This window comes from Struthio camelus, chromosome 4 (genome assembly GCF_040807025.1).
Source record: "Struthio camelus isolate bStrCam1 chromosome 4, bStrCam1.hap1, whole genome shotgun sequence".
NCBI lineage: Eukaryota > Metazoa > Chordata > Aves > Struthioniformes > Struthionidae > Struthio > Struthio camelus.
Genome location: NC_090945.1, coordinates 56,507,462 through 56,521,938, shown reverse-complemented (window position 1 = coordinate 56,521,938; position 14,477 = coordinate 56,507,462). Strand labels below are relative to the sequence as shown.

General features: G+C 38.1%; 1 protein-coding gene across 7 annotated transcripts in view; it reads right to left on the bottom strand.

The window, feature by feature from the left end:
* CLOCK (clock circadian regulator) overlaps positions 1-14,477 on the bottom strand; it is a 65,674-nt gene that overhangs the window by 50,374 nt on the left and 823 nt on the right. For 5 of the 7 annotated variants that reach the window (XM_068942863.1, XM_068942864.1, XM_068942861.1 and 2 more), the window contains exon 2: positions 4,292-4,393. The gene's annotated coding sequence lies outside the window, so the exon portion shown is untranslated. Of the gene's footprint in view, positions 1-4,291; positions 4,395-14,477 lie in introns of those variants that run through there. The other 2 variants (XM_068942862.1, XM_009666181.2) reach the window with 2 other exon arrangements.

Here is a 14,477-nt window from a genome sequence, read left to right as displayed (position 1 = left end):
GGACAAAGTTGCTCAGCAAATCAAAATTTAAACCTATAGTCATTAGAATTGTTCTACTGCTGCTATTCTGTCAGTGCCTGAACAGCAGTGCTAGCACTAGATTTTTAGAATTTTTTGTGACATTGCCCTAAAATTTTCTAATTGATTTTGAGATTCTGATAATAGTCAATCATATAGAAAGGGAGTTCTAATAATTATATGTAAGTGGATAACATATTGAGTTGTGGGATCCTCCTCCTTTCTAAAATATACATCTATTCTGACCTTTAAAATTAATGGGGGAAAAAGAAGAGTTTTTATACTGCTGTATCAATACCTGTTCAGTGACAAAATCAGGACTTCATAATTCATACCCAAATAGTGGCAGAAACTGAACATTTAATGTATATTACTAACCAGTATTTCCATTATCAGTGCTTTAGATTTACTATTTAGCCAGGAACAAGTCACACTTCTAGAAGTGCTTGGCATTTATTTAGTTACCCTGGCCCAAAGACTTTGAAATTCTTTAGTCTTCAACACTACTAAATTAAATACTATAGGCCACTTCAAAAGCCAACACGGACAAAAAAGTTAGTAGACCCTTTTGGGACAACACAGGAAGATAAATATACCGTTAGAGCCCTAAGTTGCTGGATCATGTTTTAATTAATGTTTTTCCATGCTTTGGTGGGACATATTGTGCTAAAAAATATTTCCTAGACATTTAAAAAAATGGAAGAAACTTAAAAATTTTAAAATAAATCTAAATCTTCAGCAACTTCTTAAGCACTAAGCACAGAAATCAAGTTTTTTACCCAATCCTGTCAAAGTAATAACATAACACAAAAGAAAAAAAATAATTCTCCTATAAGTGTTCTAACAACCTAAACACAGTATTTATACACTAATGATAACCCTTGTAAGAAATGATCAGCTTTTGAGATTTGGGCCCATTCATACAAAAGTGATATGCTCATTAATGCCAACAGAGGTAATATAAACTTCAGTACAATATCTTGACTAGCAGAACACACAGCTGAAAGGAAATGCCAGAATTAAGAAAACGTGCATCAGGAACACCAACACCAAACTTACTCTCTGTGTAAAAATTAAAACCTCAAACTTGTAGGTAAGTTAATGCTCATTACACATACATAACAAGAACACAGAAATATTTTTGTCTTTACTAATTTTAGTAAAGATCTAGCCAGTATCTGACTTTGCTTCACACATTGTTAAACTTCTAGTAACCAAACAGATTTGGGCAACAACTCAAAGGAGTCCTAAGAAGCAACACAGCCATGATTGTGTGCGAGTAGTTACTCATTTTGACTGTTCAAACAACTCACAAGATAATAGTTCAGACAAACCACCAAACAGATGACAGTCCACACAGTCGTTAACTCAAAAACAATTAAAATGGAACTAAAGGAAAAACAGAACAAAGAAAAACTAAACACAGGGAAACCTGCCTTAACTATCAAGAAAAAAAGCAGTCGCTTAAGAGGGAACATACTGACATTACTAGACAAGACCTGAACACACAAGAAACAGGAGATGTCACTCACATAAGCATTGGTTCAGACAAGGAGCTACAAATCAGGAGCAACAGAACTAATGAAGGCTAATGTCCTACAGATTTTATGTCCTTTGTTCCTTAAACTCCCCGTGATGTTTTCCCAACAGTAACTCTAGCTTCTCATCATGTCCACTCTGTCACTTCTACTGGGCAAGGCAAATGCTCCAATTCCAAGCAACAAGTGCACGCTGTTACCTTGCGAGCATGTGTAAGCTGCTGGTCAGACTACTGCTGCTAAATAGAATTTACAACTGCTGAGTTTTACTGCCCTCCTCTCACTATGCACACCAGTTTAGGTATCGCTAATCTACCTACCTGCTGAGTACCGCAGAAATTGGGAGAAATCAGTTAAAACTTCTACACTTCTTGCTAACATGTCTGAAAAATTACTGACGAAGATGGGCAGAGGGAACCAACCACAGAAGTCTGACTTCATTAGGAAATCTTTATATAATCTTTTGTATAAATCTTTATAACAAAAGATAGTAGATGTTTGCTTCATAAGTGCACACTTGCCTGAATTCTGACCAAATAACTGAGGTGTGTACTGAAGCATACTCTAAAGAGTAAGAAACTAAATACTCAGCAGCTATCCATACATTCAGTTGAGTCAGGATCACATAAGAAAGTGGATTTGCAAGTCCCAAGTGATAAAGGGCAATAAGGAAAGAAACAACAAAAGACTTTGACTCAATGAAATTGAGTTACCCTGAAGTTACCATGGCTATTGTTAATTATCCTGACTCTTGCATGTAAACTCTGACCTAGAACACAGCTAATAAGAGTTCAACGTAATGGTATCTTTATTTGTTTCTAGATGCATCTTACATCCCTATATAAAATCTCAATATATCTTCTCAAATGGGGTACCTGCATAGCTCACTTGCCTCAGTATTTCAGTTTCCCACCTAAAAGAAGCCTTGCTTCAGCTGACTGTGGCGAAAATATTTTAATTCTTGCAAAAATGCAGGCTGTGCAGTTAACAAAACAGTTGAGAACAGGACAGGCAGTGCCTGTGCCTCCCATCACCCTGTTACCCTCAGTCTCCAACTCTTTTCCCTCTTATTTACAGCAGCCTCTCCATCTCTCCTTTCTGCTCTATCTTTACTACTCCCTCCACAGCTCATACTCCTTTTTCTATATATTTTCTCAGCACCACTAGGAAAAGCACTGAGAGCACAGAAGAAAGTCTCTTTACGCAGTGTTTGTACCTAACCTTACAACGGAGCAGATCAGCCCCGTTTACTTCCCACAGTTCAGGCTAGAACATGCGGTCTGGTTATAACTAGAAGGATTTGAAACTTATCTGCCTCATCTGATTTAGACAGAAGAAGCAGATTCAGGCAAATCATTGAGCTGGTACAAACTGCACTTTTCAGAAGTCTATCACACCACCTAAAATAAGAGTTTTGGATGGCACAAAACAAATAGCCTGATACTGCAGCATAAAAATTCTAGTTTTCCCCTAAGACTCAAGCATTTGCTCTAACATATGCAGGTGCTGCATCTTTCCACTGGTAAGATGTTTGTTTATTTTGAATAAAGAAAAACAATATTTTTCCCCTCATCTCATTCTCAGACATAGACTGACTTTCAGTAAAGGTATAGCTGAGGGAGATATGCAACACAAAGAATTACTGCTCAAATGATCTAAGTCTTCCAGATTACGAGCAACTGAAAAGAGGGTCTTAGAATCGAACCAGTCAAGCATCGTTAACTGCTAGCACTGCTACCTGTAACTCTCTTTCATGTGCAACCAAGCATCTCCAGTGCATGATAAATCATTAGAGATGTCAGAAAGCTTTCTGTCGGCAAGACGAAATAATCTGGTTTGAGCAAAGATTGGCACAAAGTCTGTTCTGAGCAGATCAAAGTGCCTTGTTTTGTTCCTTGCATTTCTGACTGGGCCAGCTGAACAAGTTTAACAGTAATACCTACTTACAAAGAAAAAGCTTATAAACAAACATATATGCAGATTATAGGGGGCTCCAGGCAGAAACAAGGCTGTGATCCTCACAATACATCAGATCAAAATCCTCTCATCAGATGTAGCTTAAACAAACCATCCTGTTCCGTGCTTCTCTTTGCATGGATGCACAAAGCAATCAGTAGCCTTACTACAAGATAAAACTTGAACAGATTGTCCAAAGACCTCACAAAGACCAAAATTTACATCACCTGGCCTGCCTTCAACCAGAGAGTACATGGGGTTTAATGAAGAAAGTGGGGAGAGGTAATCCTTTCACAAATGAGTTGGCTGCTGAACAGAGAGATTGCTATTTGAACCTATTCAGATGTATTTTTTCACTTTCTATATATTCCTACATTAATGGAATTTTAAGGTCATCTCCTCATTAACAAGTGCATCTGTGAAAAAGGACCCTAACAAGCTGCAAGCGTGGCAATACCTACGTTCATTCATCACACACCTCAAAGAGACATTAACTCAGGTGCCAGAAATAGTACAGCCACATTAACATGCTGCATAGCTGGGGACTGTGCCATAATGAGTTGGCTTTTTTCCCTTCCAGTTTCCAAGACTGTTCAGGTACAGTTAGTTTAAATGTTTTATTCTACACTCCCCTGTGCAGGATGGAAGCTTATTCTTGCCCCCACAAAACACTGACTTCCATTTCAAACCGAAGCAGAATGTCAACCTTGCCTGAGGTTGAAAAGATGCTTCTTTTTAAAGCGTTACTCTTCTAGCAACAGTAAAATCTGCATACTTACTTGAATTACCTAGAAATCTGCTGTGCCTTGTAGAGTGAGCGGATAGCATCAATAGTTCAAACGCGATGCCATCTGAGCTAAAGTCTTCTTCAGTACAGTCCTCTGAAAAACAAACAAAAAAACTCCAGAGTTCTATAAAAATGAACCCATTCAAAACAACTTTTAGAGACGTGATGATAATTGCTTTTCTTCTCTTGCCATTTCAGTCCCTTTATTTCTATTCTTGAACTGCCCACAGCTTCACTTTCCAACTCCGTTATTCCACTGCGATGAGGTGCACGTGAGGAAGGAAAACTGCAAAATTGCACATCACCTTTACCTACCTCTATTACTGCATGAAACGCAAACCTGGAAGACAAACGCAACAGCCTACTGGTAACATTAAAGTTACTCTTTTAACATTGCTTTAAAAAAACATTCATGGAGTTTACATTGCTTTAGGATATATCATGCCCTTCCATTGTTACCTACACCATTTCTGGAAAGAAAACAGAGTTTAGATTGTGTTGACGTGTATGTGTACTATGGTTCAAACAGGACGTGCTCTCTGAGAACTTAAAACTATATTCAGAGGTAGATTACATGGCATACACCACCACAGAAAAGACTTGCATCTTCCCTCTCTAATGAAAAACTTTCATTTCAGTGAGCTGTACTGAACAGAAGCTAACTACACAGTATGTATGTTCTATACACACTCTACTTACTCCACAAAAACAACTTCCCATCTACTACTACCTTACATATAGGGACTGCATTTTACATACACATGCACCGCTCTGATAATAAGCCTCACTGCTGACAATCCTGCTGAGCAGACTACTGCTAGTCAGCATTATTGATAGTTTCTATTCATCACTCCTACGCGGCAAACTACATCCTTTAAGGTATACATTAATAATATTTCCTTTCAGCATACAGGATAGGCAGATTTCTTTTGCTATAAGGTACCAGCAGAAAGAGGAAGTTCCAAATAGCTGTCCTTCACCACCCTGTCCCCCAATACACATGACGTAAGTGGAAAAAGTTGTCAAGCAAGAGTCAAAGAATGTATCTGAAGGATGCCATCTGCTTCAAAAATGCATTTTATTGGACAAGTCGAATTTGATAAGAATGGTAAGTCACCATCGTCTCTTTATCTACTTTTCTCTATAGTAAAATAAAATATTCTAAAGTCAAAAATTGATATATTGAATCAAATCCCAGTGTAACATATAGATAAGAAAGGACAAACTATGCTCTATGAGACAGGAATAGGGCCCAGGTGCTATTCTGAAAACCCATCTATACAATTTTATGACATAGTACTTTGTATTTCTTATGTTAGCAATGTAAACAAGATTACAATAACTCAATATAACCAATCATAAATTTAATTGTATGTACAAAGGTAGCACTAATTTCACTAAAATCATTTTGAAAAGCAATTTCAGGTTAGTCAAAGGAAAAATCAGTTCATGATCCTTTTGACTTGGCTAAACTGGTAGTGACTCAATCATCTTTGATGCCAGAGGCTTCTATAACCTCACCTCAATTGCGCTGAAACTTGTAAAAAGTCCTCCAGCTTATACAGAAACTGGGCTGAACAGGAGACAGAGTGATAGAGCAAAATGAATGCCTAAAATTGACTTTTCAGGTACAGTTGCTTGTTCTTTTTCCCATTCATTCTATTGGCAACTTAAATTGACAGTTGAATTTCTTATGGGCTTAAAAAAAAAAAAATCTTAGTACTAAAACGTGTGCCCAGACTTCCCTGCTAAAAGATCATACCAGCACATTCTCAAATCTTTTTTCTGTCTCATCTTTTTTTTTTTTTCCTCCATAACAGCTAAACACATCAACCTAATTTGTAAGTTCCCACGTATCTTTTCTCCTGCCTCCATTTCCTACCACCTTCTAATTCTTCATCTTGATTCAGTCTACTCTTTCAATTCTTTTATGGCTTTCAAATCCTACCTAATAACACATTTTCGCTCTTTTTCTTCAAATCCCTCCACTACTTTGGAGTTACTTTATGGCATCTTTCATTTCTCTATTTTTGACGTCTTCCTTACTGATCTATCTTACTCTCAGCTTAAAATATCAACTTGTTTGACTCACTCGCTTGAATCCTTATCCTCCTTTCTGAGATCATTTGCCTTATTCTCTGTGTCACTGAAATTCAGATCACAAGCTCTTCAAGGCTAGAAATGTACTCTCAATATCTCCGAAGCAAAAGCTTAGCACTGTCTAAAATGCTTAACTAATGCTTCTGAGCTGGAAAAAATACCATTTGAAAAAATGAAGTATAGTACTTCAACAAAAAAACTTTCATCTTAAAATTCAAGTTCACTGCAATTAGATCAGAAAATCACATTTTAAGCAAAATTTCTGAGATGATAGTGAGTTATCATAACATACATTGGAACGCTAGTTTCATCCTCAACAGTGCAACTGCTAGTAGTAGCCTGATTGCACATAATGAATGCTGCTGCTGTGAACGGCAAGAAAAAGTTTGTTAAAGCACGTTACTACATTAAAATTGACAGTGGAGAGTGGGGGGGGGGGGGGGAAGGCGGAATTCTGCATTCCTATTTTGACAGTTCTTGGAAGCTGTGATTCATGCTGCTACTTGCTTTTCAACTCACAGACAGAGGAAAATCCGGTTTCCTTTAGAAAAGCACAAAGGAAAGCCGCATAACTGCTTTGTGGTTATGGTATTTTAAAACTGAAAGTGAGTCCAAAGCATACTTGAAGTTAATGAACTAAAATTTGTAAACACTGTAGAGTTTGTAAACTGTTAAACTGTTTCAATACACCATGCACATTGGTTATTAAAGGCTTGAAGAGTATACTCAACACTAATTGAATGCAGAATTCTCTGGAAATAACAGTAACAAGCTTACAAAAGTTTCTTCACTTTCATCACTACCAAGTCCATCAGAAGTTTTTCTAAACCTATTAGCAAAACAGACTCAAATTTTCTGTTCAAACTTGACAGAATATCGCAAGTCGAACTTAATAGGGTAAATTTCAGGCCACGGTTTACTATCATTTATAGGTAAGACAGGAAAGAATTAGAAATGATTTTATGATTCTAGTGAGAAGTCCAGCTCCTTTTTCTTTTGAATCAGCTCGATGTCACAAGATGAAGGAGTGGGCTTCCAGGAAATCACGTTCAGGAGGTGTTATCTTTTAATTTTACTTCGAGAAAAAATCATAATCTTTGGCTATTATTGCACAAATGCAGTACAGTATCTGGTATAAACAGAAATCTTTAAACAGCATGCTCCCAGCTTTTTCTCTCTATTGTTAAAAGCAATTATTTACTATGGCTAATTAAATACCTTTAAACAGAAATGTCTTAAGCCACAGGTTACACTTTCTTCTCCTTTTTTTTTTTTTTAAACCACCAAAGGCAAGGTCTAAGTTCTAGCCTTTTTAAAGAAATAAGCCAAAGCCACTTTTTGTTTGCCCTTAAAGAAGGGGAAAATACCAATTTTATCAGAGCCTCAAGCTACGCAGACAGGATATATATTTTTTGTTTATTTCAAATAGAATTTACGAATTAATCCAAAGTAGAAATCGGGCAACCCTGCAGTCAGAGAAACTTAGCATCAAAATAGTTCTTTGGTTAACGGTCAAAACATCCTTTACGTTTATCATCAAGCAAGCTCTTCAACGACAGTAAAGTACATTTCTGCTAGCTCTGTGTCCTTTATTGACTCTCCCCTCTCACAGAAAGCCAGCTTACCCTCCTGTCCTCCCTTTGACACACCATAATACCCTCCGTTGCCACCCCCTTCAAAAATAGCCCAACGTGCTGCCTGCCTCCTCAAGCCTCTTCGACATATACAACTATCTCCTGTTCCCCTACTCAACAGGAACCCAGGACATGCTGAACACACAGGTGAGCACCAAACCCACAGCACGACATCTCTCAGAGAGCCCTGATACAGGGCGCTCTCTCTATCCAGAGATCATTTCACCCACCTTCCTGAAAACTGTAAGAAAGGGATAATCTGAGATTGTTGTCCCTTCTACAAGCCTGGCTGTAATTGGTCAATCCCCCAAAAGCTACTGGGGAATATGTAAAGAAAGAATGACAGAAAAAGAACAAACTGCATAAACCACATTTCCTTCAGAAACCAAACTAAAGAAAGGCAACTCCCTACAGCCTTGGATGGAGAAGGCTTCTGGGTTGTTCACTGAGCCAAGGCAAATAAGCAGATTTTGGTGAAACATCTGATTTCTCTCACTTCTCACACCTTCACACTTTGCTTTCAAACACACCTGAGAGAGAAGTAGGGGTTGGGAAAGTTACCCATATCTTTTTTTCCCTAACATACATTGAAATTTTTGGATGAAAAGCGAGATACTGCAAGCCTTTGGCGTTTCTCTGACAAGACCCATATGGAAGAATGCCGAACCTGCTACCCACCCGCAGCAGCAGGAGTTTGCCCTATCATGGCTCACAACCACCTTCTTGCCAGCAGCACCAAACTTCTGGAATACTATTCTTCAAGATAATTTTGCCACAGTGCATGTCAAAAAAATCCACAACTCAAAAGCTAAAAGCCCATCTCTGACATTACATTAAACACACAATGAAACAGCCAACAGAAAAATCACGTGCTTTTAAGTGCCAGAAACTCTCATTTACTATACCATTAAAAACTTCATCATCTTGGATGTAATTCATAAAGTACAAAAACAGTAACATGCTTTATTTACAACAGCAGCATTCTCAGCATTGGAAATATGACATCAGCTGTATAATACAACTTATTTTGAAGCATCTTTCTTTTTTGTTTTCACTAGACAGCTCAGGATCTCATATTCACGTTCTCTAAGACCACAATTTAAAATGTCAAAATTTATATTTGCTATCTTTTTTTTAACGCACATTATAGGAAATTCACATATTCTTTCTTGCCTTCCTTCTTCAAGAGCTGCTTGCTACAGGTCACCTTCTAATACACCTAAAAATATTTTCCCCCGTGGTATTTAAGAGGAAGTGTTGGAACTTTCTGGCTAACTACCAGTTCAGCAACTAATGGGATGCTTCTGGGATCTCAGACTGATCTTTTGCAATAGTTGAGATATACTCAGCTGCTTGTGGAGTTGAAAGCTAAAAACTCATGTCGATTTTATCTGCAACGTAAGGGGCATTATCTTGTCAGCAATGCTGTATTCTACTATAAAACAACTAAAATTTAGACATTATACCAGATGATCAGCCCATCATCAGCCACCTTTTCTCTTCCCAGGGTCCTGCAACTCCACCACTAGCATGTGAGAAGCTAATTACCAAGCCCCATGGCTGCAAGTATTAGGCAACACTGTGCTAAACTACAATCTTCCTTGAACAGGGATTATAAGCAAGGCTTAACAAGGGGATTTTATGAAACGGAATGCACAGCTCTGAGATAAGGGGGAACTGCATCCCTCAGCAATAACTGGAAAAGGTTAGTAGGGAAGTGAATCACTAAAGGCAACCAGCAGAAGCAGTGAACGCAGTATTATACCTTCACCTTTTTCTAAAAGTCTACGACACAGGTAAGATTAGTGCTCACAATCCTGAGTCCTGCCCTACATATATATATATATGTATATATATATACAGCTGAGCTTTTCCCACCAAAACAGGAGCAAAGCATACTTTTACTGTACTGCCAGGAGGAAAAGGATGTGCTCTCATTTTTGTCCAACAGCTCAATGGGTAAAGTGCAGTAACAGAGACTAGAGGAAACCTGAGTGCCATTCCCTACTGTCAGAAGGGGTTCAAATCATCATCTCTCACCAGGCTTCACATGTGTCTGAGAAGAGGGATCAAGTCATAGCCTCTCATTTGAATGGCATTCTTCAGAATGGGGGGTGGGGGGGGGAAGAAAAGTAAAACTTTGTCAGAGAGAGCCCAGAATGCAAAACTGCGCACGCCTGTCTAGGGACAGGGGCATCCAATGAGACAGAAGGGTTGTGGTTGCCAGTGCGCAATGGCACATAAAATTTTAAATGGAAGAAGATTCTGAAATAGGTCCTGGGACAAAGGCTTGAACCCAGCATGCCCATCTCCTTTTTTTCCAACCAGCTTATCATCTCTCTTTGGCCCAATTAGACTTTAAAAGTCTTGTACACAGTGAAAAAGTCTCAAAAGATCTTTTTGAATGTTCAGGGTTTGCGGGGGGGGGGGGGGGGTTGACTTTTAAAGGAGATATCAACAAAACCTCTTCCTCCTCCCTTGTGTTTCTGAACGAAAGCAAGAGTCACCACTCGGTTTTGGACTGAGCCCAATCCCATAGGTGTGCCTGAGGTGTGGTTTGAACATGCCTTTGGACAAGCGAACGCCTAATTTACAGATTGCCTAATTTATGAACCCTAATCAGATTTTGATGCTAGATGCTTGGTTTTGACAAAACTATGGCAGTTCTGAATAAGAACAAAACTTTAAGGTGTTTGGAAAACTTTACTAATGAAAAACTAGGAGCTATAAAATTTAGCTAATACGCGGCTTAAGTTTTATTTTAGACTAGATATCCAAAATCCATCTAAATCTCAGTTTGGACCCCTTTACATTCTTTTACAGATTTGGTCGTATACTGAAATAATATACATCAAAAACCTTCTCAGAGATAACTGCAAATATCTTTTTCAATGGAATTCTAAAAGGATCTATACGGAAGAACAAAGCCACATAGATCCATTTAAAGTGGATTTTAAAATAAATATATCTGTCTTGCTCTAGGAACTGCTTTATTCTGTTGCAACATTGGCATATTATTCTGATCTCATTTGACCCGTGATGCTAGGCTGTCGTAAGAAGTAAAACAGTGTTACAATATTAGCTTCAAAACTGAAGCATCCTCCTATACGCAAAGACTTTCTTAAACCCATAGTTATAAGCTCATTCAAGGCACTTAAGTAGCCACACTTTCATCATGAGCATGAGAAACGTCCACAGTATATACTAACCCATAAGCTCTGCTATCCAAATATCAGTCTTTATCAGTCACGATTCTCAAAGAATCATTTCCATTCCTCTTCTTCTTTAAAAATCTATATTTAATGAAATATTAATATTGCTAAAGGTGATTTAACTCAGCAATGTTCCTCAGAACAGAATAAGAAAACTGATTCAGTGATTTTCATAACAAAATGTAACAGCTGGAAAGAGTCCAAAGGGTGCAACGCTAAACTGCTCAAAGATTCCAAGAACCAATGAAACTTTGTTGCTTCTACATAACATGAAATATATGGGAACTGCAGACCACAGACACTTTTACATATCTGATTACATATTCTAAAAGCAACTATAATTAAGAACTAATATAATACACAAGAAGTACAGTAAGAGAATATTAAGGCTATAAAATTAAACACTCATGCATGAGGTATGCCAAAACTAAAGTAGCTTTTGCATCACAAAGGAATTTTGTGGCAGAAGTAGGGGTTGAGAATTCAGTCCTTCAGGGCAGCTTTCAGACGCATTAATCATGAGTCTCCTTCCTCTCCCATGTTTTTGGCATTTCACATCTTTAACTCCTGTAACAAATGAACTGGGAAATGTCCAACAAACAACTATTTCAAATTACTACACAACCCCATTAACTGAGCTAACAAAATAACAAACTGCAATATTAAGTTGTTTACCCCATGCAGACCAACCCCAGAAGCAAATGAGGTAAATTCCCCAATGGATATCCACATTTGCTGGTGTCAGGGTTGCACGGAGACAGTGCAGTCTTTCATTCCAGGCTCTGATATGGGACCAAAGGGGCATTTCCTACACCTCTTTCTATTTTGAAGCACTATTAAATTCAAAGCAATAACAACAGTATCAGCAGAACATTAGAGAAAGCTGAATGGTTTGGCCACTGTTTGGCAATAGTCCCATAGGTTCTTTTGTCCTTCCAAAGATGAAGCTACCTTAAAGCAGCTAGTACTCTCGCAGTACAGCGCCATTCACTCCTGCCCTTTATGCCATCCCCCCAGCAGTAACATCGCAGCTTTCAACAGGGTGAACCAGCTCAATTAACATATGCAGGTTAAAAAATACTTTGCAAAATAAGTAAATAGAAGGTAAGGATAGCAGCAACTACAAACACCATCTTTGCTACCCATCCATCTGAATTTTAGTGTTCATATGGAAACTATCACTAAACTATTTCTATTACTAAAAAGGCTGAAATGCTAACATGTACTTTTCTCTACTCCAAACCTTTTCAAATGTCCACCAAAGTCTTTTACTCAAGAAAAACTAATTCATTACCATGTGATAAGAAAGACGACACACCTTTGCTATAATTTTACTTCATCCTGTCAATATCATGTATTAGCTTTTTATCACGCACTGTATTATGACACTAATTTTCTATTCTAAGAGGAGTACTATCCATATTCTCCAGCCTACAAAGTTAAGCTTCACAGCTTCAGAATAGACAGACAGCAGATTGCACATCCCTTCCTTAAAGGGAGCACAGCTCACAAGCAGCAGTTTTCAAAGGATGAAAAAACCTGCATTTTTGAATCAGAACTATCTTGAATTCATGTCTTTCATATTTAGTGAGAAAAAGAAACAATTCTGGAAGTTCATATAGACATTTCATATAAAGAATATCTAGGGTGCAGTGGGGGGAGGAAGACATGTTATCCCTACCACTAATTTGTAACTTCAGCCTTTTGTCCAACTTTTGAATAGGGTCAAAAAAAAGCAAAATCTCAAAGCTCTGAAAAGCAACTATTTCCTCAGCAAGATCAATTCATCTATGAAGATTCATGACTTCCGTGAAACTCTACATTACCAAGATAATTAACCAACCCTGCAAATAAAATTTGAAGTAACTGCAACTCAGATACTTTTTCAATTAAGTATAGAAAGTGTAAAATTAGCCACAAGAGGGAGTTTATATGGTTCTTAGAGCATTAAGAAAGAAAACATTAACAAATATATGTAAAATAAAAAGACATAAGGAAAGCAGATAGACTTCTCTACGTAAGAATACGAAGCAGCAGAAATAAAAATATGATGCTGCTGAATGATATTTTAAATTATTAAAAATCAGTTTGGGAGTTACTTTTTTCCTCTCTGAACTATTTCTGAAGAGGAAGTAACCCTCACCTTATCAATGAAGTTCTCATACCTTAAAAACACTAGCATGCAAAAAAACAAACCACAGCACTCTAACCCCAAGATTTAATACTTGATATATCTGGAAGAAATTCCTTAACATGTCTGTAATCTTATGGCAAAGTTTCTTGAACAGATGCACATAAAAAATGGCAATTTATTTAAATTCAATTTTGCAAAATCACTTACTCTGTCAAGTAGAAACCCTCTATTACAACAATCAAATACTGTCTAGTTTTAAATAACAAGCCCAAATCCCACAGATAATCAGAAACAAAAGCCATTTTTATTCTTCAAAGAAGTCAACCTGAATACAACACAAACTACTCAAAACTTTGCCAGGACTACTGGAGTCGAGGTGTATTTCGCCAGCATTTCTTTCACTAAAATATCTACCTAAACAATTCTCTTGCTTTCTGGCACACCTGCCACACAGAGAAATGACGTAGGCTAAATATAACCACATCAAAAAAAAAAAAAAAAGGGGGAATATAGTAGTTAATTTTAACCTGGATCATTTCCCCAACCGAGTGAAGGGCACAGTTCCACCCACAGTTGTATTGGTAGAGCTGAGGGGGGCAGCACAGAGTGTGAAAACACGGCGCAAGGAACAGACGGGCCTGTTGGTCAACACTGCCACCAAAAGCACTGCTTGTCTAACTATGCCCTAAACAATTTACTTTCAGGGTTTAGAGGATCAGGACCCACGATCAACCTCTCTGTCTCTACATGCCACTTCATATCGCAGCTAGAACTACGTCTGACTGCACGTGTGCCTCGTAAGAGGTCAGCTTTTAACATTAACATGAAAAAGCCGTTACAAAAACCTCAGAACGAATGTTTCATTAGTTTAAAAAACACTCCTCCACACGGTGGGGGGGGGGGGGGGGGGGTTGGAAAGAACTTATATCCCAAACCAGAAGTGCTAAGAATGTGAAAACGAAACCGAGTAACAAACAAGCCCGGCTTGAGAGAAGCACAAACGAGAGAGAAGCAGCACAGAGCTGCCGTGCCCGGCTGGCCCCGCTTCGCACACCCACAGCTTCGCAGCGCGCACCTTAAGTCAGAACAGCACCAGCG